Source organism: Coturnix japonica, chromosome 2 (assembly GCF_054131305.1).
Source record: "Coturnix japonica strain WE chromosome 2, WE-NBRP24, whole genome shotgun sequence".
Classification (NCBI taxonomy): Eukaryota; Metazoa; Chordata; class Aves; order Galliformes; family Phasianidae; genus Coturnix; species Coturnix japonica.
In genome coordinates, this window is record NC_140664.1 from 67501234 (window position 1) to 67507808 (window position 6575).

A 6575-nucleotide genomic window follows, 5' to 3' on the forward strand; every position below is an offset into this window, starting at 1 on the left:
GGCCCACTCAGTGAGGCCAGCAATGGTCCAAGGGCCTCAAGCCCCAGCCCATGAGGCCAGCACTGGCCCTGGGCCATAAAGCCACAGTAAGGGAAGTCAACATCGGCTCTGGAGACTAAAGCCACAGTCAGAGAGGTGAGCACCAGCCTCGGGGCATACAGATGTGCACCCCTATTCCTTCCCACTATCTCTCCCGAGACTCCATTGAGCACTATGAGGCCACATTATTCTTGACTGGTTTTTAATGAAAATTGCAAAACCATGACAGCTGCACAAGAGTCACCTTCACTTCCCTGTTGTTTGACTTCAGATCACCCCATGGGCTGACCCTGGCGTTGGTTTCCTTAAATTCGGATCTAGGAGGCGTCCACTTCCTTCCATTATGATGAAAGCACAGAAGTCATGCGAGCATTGCTGAGGTCACAATGATTGGCACGGTGGGAGGAGCACGTGTCCCACAGGTGGTGAGCAGAGCTGGTGCTCTGGCGAGCGTGCTGCACGCGGAGACTGAGCTCTGTGCATTTCGTGGAACAGATCACCCTGGCAGAGCCTGTCCGAAGGACTGCTGTGCTGTGTTGGTGAGCTGAGCGCAGCTTAGGCTGAACAGGCCCAACAGGTGAGCTGGGTTTGGTGCTGGCTGGCTGTGGGAGGTGTCTCTACAGACATGAAATGCTAGACCGGGGACAAGTCCCCAGCTCCAGCAGTGCCCCTCCACATGGCTGTTCCCAGGGGAAAGAGGTTCTTGTGGAGATTCCAACCCGTGTTTTGGTGAGGATGATGAAACACCATTCAAAAGGAAACCAAGCGCAACTTGTGCCTCACTACCACACGGATGGCTGGGTGCAGAGCTCCTGAGGAGATGGAGAAGAGCACTTGCTGACACAAGCCACGGCAGTCAGACACAAGCTGCAGCTAGCGTTGGGACGTTCTTGCAGCCAGCTGATTCCCAGACCTTTCCCTCCACAAGAGACTCAATTGCATGGCAGAACAAAGCTGGGAATATACTTCTCCCTCATGACTTTTCACTTGTGGATGATTTCTGCAGAGTTCCTGTTTGAAGGGAGATTTGGAGGATCGAGGCAGTCTTAGGAAGAGTGAAGCCAGCTCTTTCCAAGAGCAGGGAAAGTTCCTGTGGAGAGAGCTTGTGAGAGAACTTGTGCTTCCTCTGACACTTGAGCCATCATGTCTCAGCAAGGAGACAAGTGCGGATCCAATGCCTGCTCTGTGAGCGGAAAGGTATGGCTGGGTTCCTTTGGCTTGACTTTTCTTCTTTGTTCTCAGTTGTAAGGGGAAGGAGTGGAGCTGGGGGAGCCCTGCTGGTCCTTTGGGACCTCAGTAAGCGGTTGGATCCTGAGCTCACTGCTGACAGCCTGGGCTAATGGCACGGGCAGGGCTCAGGCTGTATTTTCCCTTAGAGATCAATGATGTCTCAGCACTCTGATATCCCATCTCTGGCATGATCTGGAAGCTCTCTGCCAAACTCAGCTGCCCGTTCCCACCAGCGTTTGTCCTTTCTCTCTTCAGAGAGGAGCTCCAGGCCCACCACTGGATGTCACAGGCACCATCACCTGCGCTTCTGGAACCTTTGTGGTGTCACAGTCAGTTCCCAAGACAATGATGGGCCATCCACAAAGACAGCTGGCACCTGTTTACAAGCACCTCATCTCTGTGTCTGAGAGCAGCCCTAGCAGCAGACAGCGCAGATTCATCCTGTCTGGATTATGGTAAAGTGCCACTATTTAGTGTTACTGTTCATTGTGGAGGGGTACTCTTTTCCATTAGGGTTTAAGATTACTCTTTTAGTGATGGTTTAAAATTGTAATGTGACAGTTGTGATTTACCAGTGTTAAAGTCGTCATGACCCTTGAGTGTTAAGTTTTAAGGAAAATGCTTTAGGATGAGGATAAAGGTTACTGTTAGAGGCCAGTGTTTAGGGTAAAGAATTAACAAATTAGGTGAGGATGCAGGGCTACACTTTTAATCTAAACTAACGGATAACAATCAGAGTAGAGTTCAGAATTCATATTTCGGGCTATGGTTAAGGGCAAACATTTGTACATAGGACTAAGGGCGGCCCATTTTTTGTTAGGGATAAGGCTATATCTGTTGTTTTAAAACGCCTAAGGGCTATAAATTTTTAGGGATAAAGATTATCCTTTTTTCTCGGGGTAAAGAACTGCAGGCTATAAATTAAGGTAAGTGATAACGAGATAAAATTTAAAGATTAAGAGAAATGAAAAAAAACGGCATAAGGAAAAAAAAACCACACATTCAACAATTCAACAACAACCGAAACAAAGGAAAACAGATCAAAAAAAGGATAAGGAAAAGAATGCACACCCATGGTGATGCAGAGATGACAACAGAGCCAGAAAAAGGCCAAGATATCACCAACAAAAAAAAGGAAGAGGAATAGGTAGCTACAGGGCATGCTGCCTCCTCCACCAGAGATGCAACAAGAGTATAGCCAGCCTAGAGAAAAGACCATATCTGCCAATAACCAAAAAACAACTCTCAGGAGGAACGCAGAGCACGTGCTTCAAAATAAGGAGGAGGTAAGGATAGTTACTGGGAAATGAATCTCAGAAGTGATAAGAAAAATAGAAAAAGACAGAAAGTTAAGAAAATGGACTGGCAGGAGAGGCACACAGGCAGGAAACACAAAGTGGCAGGACACAAGCACTGGCAGGAGACATGAACTGATCGAAGGCATACACTGGCAGGTAACACACACAAACAAAAAAAAGAAAAAGAAAAAAAAACAGTGCAGAAAAACACTACGCAACAACACTAAGTAAAATCAATGAGGAAAAACACTGAAGAAAATGCATGAATGGAAAGCACTAGGGAAAAGTAGTATCAAAGACAGAATGCAGACATGCAAACAGAGTCTCGAGGACACAAAAAGTAATACATCCATGCCAGGGAGGAGGAATGGGTAGCTACAGGGCATGCTGCTGCCTCAACCAGAGATGCTACATCAGGGTGACAAGCCCAGACTGGGTCTCCGGATGACATTTAGAACAAAAGATATCTTTGTAGGAATGCAAAGCATCTGCAGTCATGCCAAGGAGGATGTAAGGGTAGCTACCAGGCATGGATTTAAGCAGCCATGAGAGTAAAAAGAGAAATATTAAAAGACAGAAAGAAAAAACACACTGGCAGGAGACACACACATGAGAAGGACACACACACACTGGCAGGAGACACACACTGGCAGGACACACAAAGAGGAAAAGAAAGAAAAACAATATTAAAAAATCACTTAGGAAAAAAACTAACAAATTCCACTAAGCAAAAGCACTAAGCAAAAACACTAAGCAAGAACACTATCAGAAATACTAAGAAAACACCTAAGCATAAACACAAAGCAAAAACTAAGGAAGAACAGTATGTAAAAACACAAATGAGAAACAAGGAGCAAAATCACGAATGAAAATGAATAACCTAAAGCTCTAAGCAAAAGAACTGTTCAAAAGCAATAATCAAAAGCACTAAGGAAAATAAATGATCAAAAGCAAAAATCAAGAGCACTAAGCGAATACACTAAAAACGCTAAGCAAGAACGCTAAGCAAAAACGCCAAGCAAAAAAGCCAAGTAAAACACTAAGAAAAAAAACAAAAAAACACGAAGCAAAAACACGAAGCAAAAACACTAGCCAAAAACAAAAAGCAAAAACACGAATGAGAAAAATAAGCAAAAACACAATTAACAAACAATAAGCAAAAGCACTGAGCTAAAAACTAATCAAAAGCACTAATCAAAAGCACTAAATAAACATGCTAACCAAAAATGCTAACCATAAACGCCAAGCAAAAAAGCCAAGCAAAAACACTAAGAAAAATCAATAATCAAAAATACCAAGCGAAAACAAAGGCAATGGGTAAAGGGAAATGAAGGCGCTAAAGAAAAAGCGTAAGGGCAAAAGCAAAGGCAAAACGCAACGACGAAAGGCAAAGTCAAAAGGTAAGTGGCGTAGGACAAAACGCAAGGCAAAAGGGAAATGCAAAATGTAAAGTGAAAAAGCTAATGCCAAAGGTAAACAAGGAAGGCAAATGGCACAGGACAAAAGGCAAAGTCAAATGCCAAAAGCAAAATGCAAAGTCAAAGGGCAAATGGAAATGTCAGTGCGAAAAGCAAAAACACGAGGGCAAATTCAACGGAGGTAAGTCATAAGGCAAAAGGCAACGGCAAAAGGTAAGTGACATAGAAGAAAAGGCAAAAGTAAAAGGGAAATGCAAAAGGCAAAATGAAAATGCTACTGCCAAATGTAAAAAAAATAGACATATGGCACAGGACAAAAGGCAAAGGAAAACACAAAAAGCAAAATGCAAAGGCAACAGGCAAAAGCAAATGGCAGTGTGAAAAGCTAAAACATAAATGCAAAGTCAAAAGGAAAAAGAGAAGATGAATGGATATCAACGAACCTGAAAAAAGTAAAGTCAGCAGTTCATTCCAAGTCAGGAGGAACCATAAACCAAGGCAGAAGAAATAAAAGAGTAAGGAAATTGATTGGAGAAAACCAACATCAAGCCATGCATTAGAAACAACAGCGTCAAATGAACGGAAAAGTAGACACTCACATAGCGAGAAGGAGATGACTGCTGAGTCTGGAGGAGGCCAAAAACTCAGCATCCGTGCCTGGGAGAAGGAAAGGGTAGCTACAGGGCATGCTGCTACTTCCACAAGCGATGCCACGTCAGGGTGGCCAGCCCAGAAGAATCTGCCAATCACCAAAACCAAACATCTCTCTGGAGGAAGGCAAAGCACCCGCAGTCATGCCAAGGAGGAGGTAAGGGTAGCTACCGGGCACAGATCTCGCCAGCCATCAATGAAAAAGCTGCAAGACCACCACGAGGGAACAGGCATCCTTGCCCAGGAGGTGTGGACCCAACTGAGAAAATGAGAAAAAAAAACAACTGCAAATGCATCAAGCAGAGCAGGAAAGCCAAAAGAGGAGGCTGGAGCTGAAGAAGCCAGAAAGGAATAAACCAAACAGAACAACCAAGGGAAAGAGAACATCAGGTAAGTGAAGGCAAAGTAAGAAAAAAGGCACGGGCAAAGGGAGAAGGAAAGCAAAGCCCGGCAAAGAAGAATGAGAAGGAAAGGAGAAACTCAAAGCAAAGAGAAAATAAGAGCCTGGAAAAAAACAGAATGCTCTCAGCAAGGAGAAAGAGAATGCAAAGAAAGGAACTGGAAGGACAAAGAAGCAGCAAGCATGTAACGAAGACCGTGGAAAGCAAAGCCAAAGGGGCACTACAGAAATGCAAAGGGGGGAATACCAAACAAACAGGAAAAACAGAGCAGAGCAAAGGTCTAGAAATACAAACGTCAAGCAAATCACCTGTACACAAGACCATGTCAAAGCAAGGAGTCCAACTAAAAGAAACAGATAAAAACACTCCACAGTGATGAGCCCCGGAAACAAAGAACATTCAAAAGCTACACAAGGCAAAGATACAAAGCAAAAACCAAAGAGCAACGGAAAACAAGGAAGGAGAAATGGAAGCTGAAGAACTAAAATGCCAAGGAAAGGAAAGCAAAATGGCTTCAAACACTGAGAAACACAAAGGAATACCGCATAGTGAAGGATAAAAGAGCTCCAAGAATGGAAAAGGAAAAAAAAAGGGAATTCACATGCCCGGCACAAAACACAAAACTCAAAAGAAATCCATGGCAACAAAGATGGAGCAGCAAAGCAGAACATGAAAAATAAAAAGGGCAAAAGGCAACAGCATAATTAAATGGCATAGGACAGAAGGTAAAATGCAAAGGCAAAAGCAAAAGCAAACTGCCAAATGCAAAGGCAACAGGCAAATGTAACAGGTGAAAGCAAATGGCAGAGGGAAAAGACCAAACGCAACGGCAAAGCTATATGGCATGTGCAAAAGAAAAAGGGAATGGGCAAACAGGAGGTCAAAAGCCAAGGGCTGAGGCAAAAGGCAGAGGGAAAATACAAAACACAAGGGCAGAAGCACCCAGCAAGGCCAACAGGCAAAGGCATTACGCTAAAGGCAAAGACAAATATAAAATGCAAAGGCAATAAACAAAAGGAAAATGGTACGTGGCTTAGGACAAAAGGCCATAGTAATAGGGAAATTGAAAAGGAAAATTGAAAGAGCAAAGGAAAAGGCAAATTGCATACGACAGAAGGCAATGGCTAACGCCAAAAGGAAAACTGAAAATGCAAAGGCAACTGGTAAAAACAAATGAAAGAAGCAAAAGAAAAAGCGTAATCGCAAAGGCAAAAAGCAAAGGAAAACGGCGAAGTCAAAAGGAAGTGGCGTAAGACAAAAGGCAAAGGCAAAAGGGAAATGCAAAAAAGGTAAAATGAAAAAGCTAATGCCAAAGGTAAATGAAGAAGGCAAATGGCACGGGAAAAAAGGCAAAGAAAAATGTCAAAAGCAAAATGCAAAATGTAATAGCAAAAGGCCAAACCAAATGGCAGTGCGAAAAACAAAAACCTGAGGGCAAATTCAACGGAGGAAAGGCAAAAGGCAAAGGCAAAAGGAAAATGGCAGAGGACAAAAGACAAAGGCAAAAGGGAAATGCTACTGTCAAATGTAAATGAAAA

At 43.5% G+C, this 6575-nt stretch overlaps 1 long non-coding RNA gene across 1 annotated transcript; it reads left to right on the top strand.

Annotated features, from left to right (window-relative positions):
* The first annotated feature begins 218 nt into the window (after positions 1-218).
* Positions 219-6553, top strand: LOC146761893 (uncharacterized). The gene is made up of 2 exons (XR_014942707.1): positions 219-1236; positions 1525-6553. It is a non-coding gene; the product is annotated as an uncharacterized LOC146761893 (long non-coding RNA).
* Positions 6554-6575: the final 22 nt, after the last annotated feature.